Below are 12,585 nucleotides of genomic sequence, written 5' to 3' on the forward strand. Positions count from 1 at the left end.
ATCCCAAGCCTGTCCAACTTGGTGGGGGACGAACTGGAGAGAGTACTTTGCCCAGTTAGAGCTCTTAGGTACTATCTAAAAAGGTCATAACCTTTACGAGGACAATCAGAAGCCTTATGGTGGGCTATCAAGAAGCCTTCTCTTCCAAGGTCTAAGAACTCAGTTTCTTACCTATTCAGGCTCCTGATTAGGGAAGCACATTCTCATCTGAAGGAAGAAGACCTTGCTTTGCTGAAGGTAAGGACACATGAAGTGAGAGCTGTGGCTACTTCAGTGGCCCTCTAACAGAACCGTTCTCTGCAGAGTGTTATGGATGCAACCTATTGGAGAAGCAAGTCAGTGTTCGCATCATTCTATCTCAAAGATGTCCAGTCTCTTTACGAGAACTGCTACACCCTGGGACCATTCGTAGCAACGAATGCAGTAGTAGGCGGGGGCTCAGCCACTACATTCCCATAATCCCATAACCTTTTTAACCTTTCTCTTGAATACTTTTTATGGGTTGTACGGTTGGCTAAGAAGCCTTCCACATCCTTGTTGATTTGGCGGGTGGTCAATTCTTTCTTGAGAAGCGCCGAGGTTAAAGGTTGTGATGAGGTCCTTTAGTATGGGTTGCAGCCCTTTATACTTCAGCACCTAAGAGTCGTTCAGCATCCTAAGAGGACCGCTACGCTCAGTAAGAAAGACGTACTTAATAAAGGCAGAGTAATGGTTCAAGTCGTCTTCCTTACCAGGTACTTATTTATTTTATGTTATTTTTGAATAACTAATAAAATAAAATACGGGATACTTAGCTTCTGTGTTAACATGTATGCTGGTCTCCACCCACCACCCTGGGTGTGAATCAGCTACATGATTATCGGGTAAGATTAATATTGAAAAATGTTATTTTCATTAGTAAAATAAATTTTTGAATATACTTACCCGATAATCATGATTTAATTGACCCACCCTTCCTCCCCATAGAGAACCAGTGGACCGAGGAAAAAATTGAGGTGGTGTTGACAAGAAGTACTAGAGTACCTGACCACAGATGGCGCTGTGGTGTTCACCCCCACCTGTATAGCGATCGCTGGCGTATCCCGACCGTAGATTTCTGTCGGCAACAGAGTTGACAGCTACATGATTATCGGGTAAGTATATTCAAAAATTTATTTTACTAATGAAAATAACATTTTTCCATTTTTGTCAATTTGTTTATGGCTGCTTAATTAAAACATGGATGGAACCTCTCAAGCAGCCTTTCATCATGGATTTAAGACTTAAGAAATGTTCTACAAGATTACTCTGTCCTTTGGTTTGCTATGACCATCGAAACCAACCCCTGTCTTGTCCATTTTATAGTGTGCTTTAGTATTTAGTCAAATTAGGTAACACTCTTACTGTATTTCTTTTAAAGTCTCTTTTTAACAGCTGTAACCACACACTGTCTTGTGTTGGGGATTGTATTGAAATTTAGATAATTGTTGTTAGAAATGCAAAATCCTCACTAATGGAAAATATGATCTTATGGTTCAAATAAAAGTTCAAAGAGCAAACTGAAACTTGCTTTTATTTTAGGGGAAAATCCAGAAGATTATGAACTGATAGCAGGGATGATGACACCATAGAGCTTAAAGACTAATTTAGATAGGAATAAACTTCAGAACCTCTTATACCTCTTTAGATTTTGTTCAATCTAATTAGGCCAGCGAGTCTTTGATTAAAGATATTAATTCTGAACTAACCTGCCCTATTTTTAACCCTAACCCAACTTCTCAAGTTGGGTCTAGAGCTTTGTGTTCCATTCAATAATGGTTTTAATGGTGCACAGTGCACCAGAGATTTGAGATAATCAGAGCTTTTAATTCTTTTATTTACTTGATGTGCTAAGAAAACTTTAATCTTGCAATTCTAACCACTATTTCAGACTAGTTTAAGGCATTAGAAAAGTGTTACTAGCCTGGATCCTAATATCCTTTTACTCATGGAAGTTAGCACTAAGCAATGTCATATTTCATATATGAATGGCACGACATATTGTATGATTCCTTTAGTAAAAATGGCTAGTACAGTAATTCTAGTTTAGTATTGAGGCCTTCTATACCACATGCATTTCTCCTGACTTGCATAAGATTAATTATATCCGTTTTGATGTTACCGTTTATAAAACTATTTTAATTGTTTATTACTTATATCATCAATTTCCTTATTTCCTTTCCTCACTCTTGCTATTTTTCCCTGATGGAGCCCTTGGGCTTATAGCATCTTTCTTTTTGAACTAGGGTTGTAGCTTAGTTAGTACATTAATAGTAATAATGATAATCTCATTCTAGATAATCTCCCCTGAGCCTATAATTAACGCCAAGACAAAAATCTTTAAATGCAAGGTTTGCATGCTGTTTTACCTTAGTGCTGCTGTTTATGGGTGATATTGTAGTGTGCTCTTTAAATACTCTTTTGCAGGTTATAGTAGGAGCTATTTGTAGGCCTTGTTTAAGTGAAATTTGCAGGCTATCAGGATTTGAATCAGGTTTTGGATTATCAGACTTTAGATTAAAAAAAATATTAAACTTTTAATTTTTCAATATCAAACTTACCCGATGATCATATAGCTGCATCCCTGCTGCCCGACAGAAAAAGTCTACGGGAGGAATACGCCAGCGATCGCTATACAGGTGGGGGTGTATATCAACAGCGCCATCTGTCAAGTAGGTACTCAAGTACTCGATGTCAACAACGAACCAATTTTTCCCTCTGTCGTGCCACAGGCAAGACCTACTGAATACGCCGTCCCTAACTGGTTTTGTTTTCACAACGTTTTGGTGAAGTACACTATTCCAGTTTTGAGCTTTCGCTATGCAGGGGTTTTATCTTCATTTCAAAACTTGAACTCGTTTTGGATAGATTTAATTTTGGTGACGAAGAGAGTATGGACTCGAAGAGAGTATGGACTCTCTTTCACTTTTAAATGGCCAACCCTTCCCTTTGACGGAAGTGTGTTTAGGTTTTTGGTAATTTTGCTTAACAAGTTATAGATCTATTTATTTTATATCTCTCCGCCTTTAAGGCCTCTTCGATTAACTTTCCATTTATTATAAACTTATAAAAATTAATTTTTATGTTTGTTTTTATGCGACCTTTCCTAATAGTAGGCGGTCCTTACTTGGAACCGAAGTTAATTAACTTTGAGCCCGTCATATCGTATTTACCTTTTAAGAATTTATACCCCTTTTTAATTTTATGTTGTTGAAAGAATTTCTTTGATAGTCTCGTACTGTTTTCAAAGATGAACTAACGTTTAGTTTTGTCTCCGCAGTTGTTGACGTTCAGAACGTTCAACATGCGCTCTATCGTTACGATAGAGAGAGAGTATTTCACGGTTTCACGTTGCAGTAAGAGTAAACCGATTCTAGCGTTTCGTTCATTCTTTCTTAGCCTAAATGGTTTAAATTCTAAATAAAGGAACTTTTTATTTGGGAAACCTTTCAGTTTTTTCCTTTAACAAATAATATGTTTTAACGATATATAATTGGGCTCTTCTCTTTGGTTCTAAGTCAAGAGAGAAGAGAGAGAAGGATAGAGACGGAGGGAGAGAGAGGAGAATAAACGTTTCGTTCAAGCGGGTAACGTTGTTCTCGTTTTTTTTTTTTTACTCTTCTCCCTTGTCGCTGTAGGGGAAGAAGGTAAAACATTTCTAGAGTTTTATTCTTGTTCCCAGGCTTTATGCGGTGAGAGATTTTAAACGTAATTTATTTGATCTAGTGTTTAGTCTCTTTTCCAGCCACTGAATTCTTTATCTTTAATTATGTTTTTCTGTTGCATTGTAAACTGTTTTCGCAATTACTACCTTTTAATGAAGGATAGGATTGCGTGTTTCAGGTGGAAATCAGTTAAAGTTTCGATTTCAGTGAAATAAGTGCAAACAGAAAATCAAAAGTGATAAAGTGATATGCGCAAAGTGTTACAGTGTTGCGTTCGAGGGTTCGTCTGTTCGTGCCAGTTGTTCACCTAGTCCGATACCTCTTAAAAGCTCCCAAGCCAGGGGAGAAGTAATGTCGAAGGACTTATGGGTTCCACAGGCCTTGATCGACGAACAGACGTTTCCCTCCGTGGTTTCGGGTGTATCTTCACACGTTGCCGACGTGATCACCCCACCCACACAAAGACGAGAGAGCCCATTTATTCCTCGTCTGCGGAAGAGGTTTCTCGCAGAAACCAATGGACCAATCTTGCTGCTTTTTAAATGCAAGTCGGTCCCTTCCGCGCAAGTCCAACGGCCTAGGTGTAGCCACTGGGTCAGTTCGGACTCGCTGCAGTCATCCGACGACTGCACACCTTCCGAGAGAGGCAAGGTGGTTCCGCAACAGGCAGTAACTCAGTCTGTTGCCGCACCAGCTGTTTTAGACCCTCAGTCACAACGGACAGTAGCTCCGTTTGTTGCCGTCTTTTATAGACCCTAGTGGTCTATGCTGCAGATATGCAGTCTCAGCTTGCTTCCTTCATGCAGGAGTATCGTGCTGAGAAGGTTGACACTGCACCTGTTAACCTACAACTTGCCACGGTTGTGCGCTCAGCAGATACTGCAGCTGCCTGCTCCCACACTCCACCTGTGAGAGCTCCACCACCGATGCGCAGTCGACCCTGCCAGACGCATGTTCATGCTGCACCCTCCGTTGACATGCGTGAGCTACCGCATCAGCAGTGGGAAGGTGCTGTCAAGCTGCCGTGTTTTGCCGCAATGCGGCATGATCCGCAACCCACGGCAGTCCCTCCCACGCACCAGCACTCCGCTTTTGTTGTTGCCAGCTCCCACACTCCGACTGCGGAGCAGGGTTGCCAACTCAAATTTTCAAATGTCGCTAGATAGGCTTGCAAAAGTAGCTAGAAAGTAGCTAAAGTCATATGGAATTTCTCTAAAGAAAGTAGCTAAAATAGAATACTGTAAAAAGGCAATGAATTAGCACAAAATCGCTAATTTGGCAACTCTGCTGCGGAGAAGGTTGATGATGCACCCGTGGGCCTACAGCCTACCACGGTTGTGCGCCCGGCATGGCTGCCTGCTCCCACACTCTTGTTGTGAGAGCTCCTCCACCCATGCACAGTCAACCCTGCCAGACGTATGATGACTCCCACAGACACACGGAGCACTCCGTTGCCGTGCGTGAGCTACCACAAGCTGCCGTGTTTTGACACGGTGTGTCAGCCTCCGCAACACACTGTGGTTACCGCCACTCGCCCGCAGCAAACTAGTCAGTCAGGAGTTGAGGCTTCCCCACACAACTTTGGTTGTTGCCAACTCACAGACTGTCAAACAGTTACATGACGTTGCCTTCTGGTCTGCTACTAATACACCAGTGCTGTATGTCCTCACGCTCCTGTTGTGGTTGACAGTTCAGTTTTTGACAGTTCACAGACTGTCAAGCAGTTTCATAACGTTGCCTTCTGGTCTGCTGCTTATGCACCAGTGAAACCCTCACTGAGATAACCTAGCTTTTCTCGGACATGGTTCCTGTAGATGAGAAAGTGCTGTTCTCCCTCCTTCTGATATTCCCTTGAGGACTCTGTCATTTGGAGAGGAGCCTTAAGCTGCTTAGCCTCCTATGGACTTTAATTAAAGCATAACATGCTTCCAGGGAGGGTAAATGGTTCCGCTTCAGTCGCTACCCCGTCTGTTGCCACACCTGCTCCCTTAGACCTTGGGCTTTGTTGCAAGACATGCAGTCCAAGCTTAGTCCTTGATAGAGGATTTTTTACGGAGAAGAACCTTCTTGCCAACAACCTTCCTACCGGTTGGTTGTACGCCCTGTTGACGCTGAGATTTCCTACTCACGTCCGCCAGTTGAGATGATTCCTCCTCCGGTGCGACCCAGTGTGGGTTGCCAGTCGCACGTTAACGTTAAGCGACTCTCGGAGGTGGTTGTGGACGTTCAGTGTGTCACTAGGAAGACGTTCAACAACCAGCAGAGGTGACTTGTTGTGACGCAGTGCGGCAACCTCAGCAACCCGATAGGGGTTGTCTGCTCAACCCAGACAGTCTAGACAGTTTCGGGTTGTCGCTGTACTTCCTCGCTTCCCCATGGTTGACAGTTCACAGACTGTGCAGCAGTACCATGATCTTGTGTCCGGCTCCGTCACGCATCCACCAGTGCGACCGGATTCAGCGAGTCAGACGTTGCCCACTCCGTTGCCGTTTCCTCATCAGTTTCGGATGAGGAACCCTCTGATGAGGACATGGCTGAACAAGACGATCAACCCCCAGCCCTGCTATCCATCCAGAAGATGCTGAAGAAGGAACGCGGCCCTGTCAGGCTGTGGATGAGTCTGGTTAAGACACTGTCATCCGTGGTTCAATTGGTGTCACTTGGAAGACTACACCTCCGTCCTCTTCGGTTTCATCTAGCTCTTCACTGGAAAAGGACAAGACGCTAGAAGCGGTCTAGATCCCGGTTTCCGGAAGATAAGTCTGGTCTGACTGGATGAAAGGACTTTATCAACCTTTGATAGGGTTTTCCCCTGACTGTTCAGACTCCCAACCACGTTCTCTTCTCAGACGCATCGGACGTAGGCTGGGGTGCGACCTTAGGCGGTAGGGAATGCTCGGGATTATGGAACTCGAGTCAAAGGACAATGCATTTCAACTGCAAGAAGCTTCTGGCAGTACGTCTGACCTGGAAAAGCTTCAGGTCTCTCCTTCAAGGCAAAGTAGTGGAGGTGAACACGGTCAACTCCCTGCTTTGATGTACATCTCCTAGCAAGGAGGGACCTACTCTCTGACATGGTACGAGTTTGCAAGTGACCTCCTCTCCTGTTCAACAGGTCTAGACTTTTCACTAGTAACAAGTTTCTTCCAAGGCAACTTGAATGTCTTAGCAGATGGTCTCAGTAGGAAGGGACAATAACTCCAACATATTGGACCCTCCACTAGGATGTATGCAAGAGACTTTGGGTCTCCTGGGGCCAGCCAACCATAGATCTCTTCGCAACCTCGATGTCCAAGAGGCTCTCAATACTTTGCTCACCTATCCCGGACCCAGCAGTAGTTCTTTTAGATGCCTTTCTACTTGATTGGTCTCATCTAGATCTATATGCATTCCCTCCGTTCTAGATTGTCAACAAGGTACTGCAGAAGTTCGCCTCTCACGAAGGGACAAGTGGACGCTAATTGCTCCCCTCTGGCCCGCGAGAGAATAACTTACCGAGGTACTTCGATGGCTAGTAGATGTTCCCAGAACTCTTCCCCTAAGGGTGGACCTGCTACGTCTGCCACGCGTAAAGAAGGTACTCCAAGGCCTCCACGCTCTTCGTCTCACTGCCTTCAGAGTATCGAAAGACTCTCGAGAACTAGAGGTTTTTCGAAGGAGGCAACCAGAGCGATTGCTAGAGCAAGGAGAACATCCACCCTTAGAGTCTACCAATCGAAGTGGGAAATCTTTCGAAACTGGTGCAAGTCAGTATCCGTATCCTCGACCAGTACCTCTGTAACTCAAATAGCTGACTTCCTCTTATATCTGAGGAAAGAGCGATCTCTTTCAGCTCCCACTCAAGGGTTACAGAAGCATGTTGGCATCAGTCTTCCGTCACAGAGGCTTAGATCTTTCCAACAATAAAGATCTACAGGACCTCCTTAAGTCTTTTGAGACAACGAAGGAGCGTCGTTTGGTTACACCTGGTTGGAATTTAGACGTGGTTCTAAGATTCCTTATGTTAGACAGGTTCGAACCACTTCAATCAGCCTCCCTGAAAGATCTCACCTTTAAGACTCTTTTCCTGATATGCTTAACCACAGCTAAAAGAGTCAGTGAGATTCATGCCTTCAGCAAGAACATCGGATTCTCATCCGAAACGGCTACATGTTCTTCATCTTGGTTTTCTAGCCAAACACGAGCTGCCTTCTCGGCCTTGACCAATATCGTTCGATATTCCAAACTTATCGTATGGTTGGAAATGAACTAAAAAGAGTATTATGTCCAGTAAGAGCTCTTAAGTTCTATTTTAAAACCTTTACGAGGCCCGTCTGAAGCTTTATGGTGTTCAGTTAAGAATTCATCTTTGCCTATGTCAGAGAATTCTTTATCCTATTTTTATCAGACTGTTAATACGAGAAGCTCATTCCCTTCTGAATGAGGAAGACCAAGCTTGGCTGAAGGTAAGGACACACGAAGTTAGAGCTGTCACAACTTCCGTGGCCTTTAAACAAAATAGATCTCTGCAAAATATATTCGACGCAACCTATTGGAAAAGCAAATCAGTGTTCGCGTCTTTTATCTTAAGAATGTCCAGTCTCTTTACGAGAAGTGCTACACTCTGGGACCATTCGTAGCAACGAGTGCAGTAGTGGTGGGGGCTCCACCACTACAATTCCCTAATTCCAGAACCTTTTTAATCTTTCTCTTGAAATATTTTTGGGTTGTCCGGAAGGCTAAGAAGCCTTTCGCATCCTACTTGATTTGGCGGGTGGTCAAAATCTTTTCTTGAGAAGCGCCTAGATTAAAGGTTTTGATGAGGACCTTTAGTATGGGTTGCAACCCTTCATACTTCAGCTCCTAGGAGTCGCTCAGCATCCTATGAGGATCGCGAGGCTCAGTAAGGAAGACGTACTTAAAAAGGCAGAGTAATTGTTCAAGTCGTCTTTCTTACCAGGTACTTATTTATTTTATGCTTGTTATTTTGAATAACTGCTAAAATAAAATACGGAATACTTAGCTCATAATGTCAACTTGTTATGCTGGTCTCTACCCACCCCCCTGGGTGTGAATCAGCTATATGATCATCGGGTAAGTTTGATATTGAAAAATGTTATTTTCCTTAGTAAAATAAATTTTTGAATATACTTACCCGATGATCATAAATTAAAGGACCCACCCTTCCTCCCCAATAGAGAACCAGTGGGACAGAGGAGAAAATTGGTTCGTTGTTGACATCGAGTACTTGAGTACCTACTTGACAGATGGCGCTGTTGATATACACCCCCACCTGTATAGCGATCGCTGGCGTATTCCTCCCGTAGACTTTTTCTGTCGGGCAGCAGGGATGCAGCTATATGATCATCGGGTAAGTATATTCAAAAATTTATTTTACTAAGGAAAATAACATTTTTCTGACCTATGCAACTTTGAGCTTTTTCCTATGGATATATACTTAGGCAAAAGCTGAAACTAGCCATGAAACCTTTTATCGAGGTATAACAACCTGCCATTAATTATCAGGTGGTAGACCCACCCACACACACAGGTGATATGACATTTGATTGCAGGCAGACTTACAGGGGGGGATAGGTAATGGCAGGCCAAGTATGGTGAAAGAGCAAGGTTTGTCTACTTCCGTAGAAATATGAAAAATCGTAGAAATATGAAAATTCACATCAAGATGAAACATGCCATAAATGTAGCAGGAAAAAATCCATACAAATCAGAGGAAACAGTGTAAAAAGGAAAAAAAAATTCTACAAGTCTCGTAAAGCTACTAAACCTGCTAGAACATAATACTAGAGTAGAACTACAAATAACGTTAACCAAAATCTCAACCTAACCTGCAGGTGTAAGAAACCAACCAAAATCAATATCCCCAATGTTGTAACCAGATCCAAATCAAGATTCAAAACTGCAAACACAGCTTCAAGAAACTAATATCCAAAGAAAAACAAATGCAGAAGAAAACTCAGAACGTAAAAGGGGAAAACGAATGATGAAAAAGATAAGACCAGAAGACAACACAATAGGATAGAAGAAATAAGTACAGAAGATGTAACTAACAAAACTCATTTACAAAAAAAATGAGAAAACTATGTTGAAATGACAAGATCCGTAAAAACTTAGTATGAAAAAGAAGATATAGGAAAATTACATTAAAAAAATCAAATAGCTTAATAGGAAAAACCTATTTAATCTATTCTAATATTAATCACCAACAGTAACTTTTATGTATATTAAAATTATTTTTGTTACAATAATTTATTAATGAAATTTAAATTTTTTGCTTTAATGTTGGCGTTTTAACATCCATGCTGCTTGTACTGTAATTCCTTTGCCTAATTCCAGAAAAAGTCAAATACACCTGGAAAAAATTGAAGCATAAAAAATCTAGTAATATCTTTACTAGGAAGTAAAACTAATCTCCGGCTTGGAAGTACCATGGAATATTTGTTATACTGCATTAAAACAAAATTCTGCTTATTTTTCATTATGGATCATATTCAATTTCCAGTTGAATAAATCTTTCATTGTGGATTTTACAAAGATTTAAAATTATAGAACACGGGACACCTCTAATAGGAAAACCAGCGTTTCCTACCATAAATAGTGTGCTTTCAACAAATTTGGCCTTTATTTTCACTAAAAAATACGCCGTTCTACCGTTATGGACCCCCCTTCCCGACTGACACACCTGGGATTTGTACAAGGCCACAAAACCTAAAACCCACATAACCTAAAAACGTCACAAGACCTGGTCAGGAGGGGAACCCCCTTCCCAGGTCACAGACCTAGCCCGGGCCAGCCCCCAGAACCCCCCTTCCCAGGTGACAAACTACAGTAAAATTATATCACAAATAAACCTTTACCAGAATCACACTTGAGACACTAACCTTAGAGGGATAACGTAATGAGCTTTTAAATTATTCACTACACCAGGAATTCCGTGATACTCGCCATGCAGCTTTGCCGTAGCATCGAAATAGCCATAATGGCAGCCATTACACTGTTACGTTGGGCTCCATAACATACACCCAACAACATCTACAAAGGGACTTTGTTGTCCTAAGAAAACGGGGCGTGTCACAACTGCTTACGTCACACTCAAGCATACATACACACCCAAATATGGTGAACTGTCATATGGTAGGGGAATAAAGGAGGAGGAGCTACTTAAAAATGAACGAAGAGGATTACTGTAATGACATTTGTAGAAAGGATGGCTTGTGCACAGGAAGCTATGCAAAAATGCACAAACAGGAGCAGATACCTCAGACTTGTAAAATACAGCAAGTGAAATAAATATGACTGGGGAAGAGGATACTTATATTTTATGCAATTTTTCGTGGCTTCCTAATATATCCCAGAGAATAATGTATGGAGAAAAGGCCAGTTTTACCATTATCAATTCGCCTGTTTATTTTATCCACCCGAAACACCTGGTTCCCACTTGGTAGCCCCCATGACAGTTGGATATATTAGGGCACACCTTGGTAAACTACTTGCGATGGAAATAAAAGCTATACGTTCACACTCATAAGCTAATTTATACATATTCACATTCCTCACAAGCCCCCCTCAATTCATTCACAAGCCTCCCTCAATTCATTCACAAGCCCCTCTCAATTCACTCACAAGCCCCCTCATTTCATTCACACCCCTCTCTCAATTCATTCACAAACCCCTCTCAATTCATTCACAAGCCCCTCTCAATTCATTCACAAGACCCCTCCATTCATTCACAAACCCCTCTCAATTCATTCACAAGCCCCTCTCAATTCATTCACAAACCCCTCTCAATTCATTCACAAGTCCCCTCCATTCATTCACAAGCCCCTCTCAATTCACTCACAAGCCCCCTCATTTCATTCACACCCCTCTCTCAATTCATTCACAAACCCCTCTCAATTCATTCACAAGCCCCTCTCAATTCATTCACAAGACCCCTCCATTCATTCATAAACCCCTCTCAATTCATTCACAAGCCCCTCTCAATTCATTCACAAACCCCTCTCAATTCATTCACAAGTCCCCTCCATTCATTCACAAGCCCCTCTCAATTCATTCACAAGCCCCCTCCATTCATTCACAAGCCCCCTCCATTCATTCACAAACCCCTCTCAATTCATTCACAAGCCCCCTCATTTCATTCACAAGCCCCCTCAATTCATTCATAAGCCCCTCTCAATTCATTCACAAGCCCCTCTCAATTCACACATTACAAGTTTTCCATTTTCACACTCCTTGCAAATTTTACATATTTTACAATCTTAACACCATGCAAGTACTTTGACATTCCATGTATGATAAACATTTCCTTGAGTGACAGGGAACACTGTTCAAAATTAATTAAGAATTTAAGATAGTGGAATATTAAATATAGAACAACAAATGCAGTCTTTTCTACATTGCAGGACAAAGGCCTCAGACATGTCTATTCATGTCTGGTGTTTGGCCAGTTTTCATCACCAAGTTGGCCAGTGCGGATTGGTGATGGTAGAATTTAGTCTGATCGCTCACAACAAACCAACCTAGTATGGATGGCCCTGACTAATAAAGCTTGGCTGAACATGGCGATCCACAAACCCTTTCCTTACGCAATGGCAATAGATTGATAAATTACCCAAAAATAAAATTATGCTAAATTCTATCAAGACATGGCATGATATAGGTTTCACAAAGTCACTTGTTATACCTCCAATTTGAATATTTTGAATTGAATTATAGACTTCAGAAGCATTAACATTCATCACCAAAACATCTGCCCATCAAAACTGTCTGGTTTCAGTTCGTTTCATGAGAATAGATGCTCACCAGAACGTCAGCCGGGGAAGCCCAAACCCTCACTGTGGTGCCCAACCACAGCAGCGGCCTCCCTAGTAAACTGCTCAAACTGGCAGTCTCGAGCCGGGAT

Source organism: Palaemon carinicauda, chromosome 22, assembly GCF_036898095.1.
Source record: "Palaemon carinicauda isolate YSFRI2023 chromosome 22, ASM3689809v2, whole genome shotgun sequence".
In the NCBI taxonomy this organism is placed as follows: domain Eukaryota; kingdom Metazoa; phylum Arthropoda; class Malacostraca; order Decapoda; family Palaemonidae; genus Palaemon; species Palaemon carinicauda.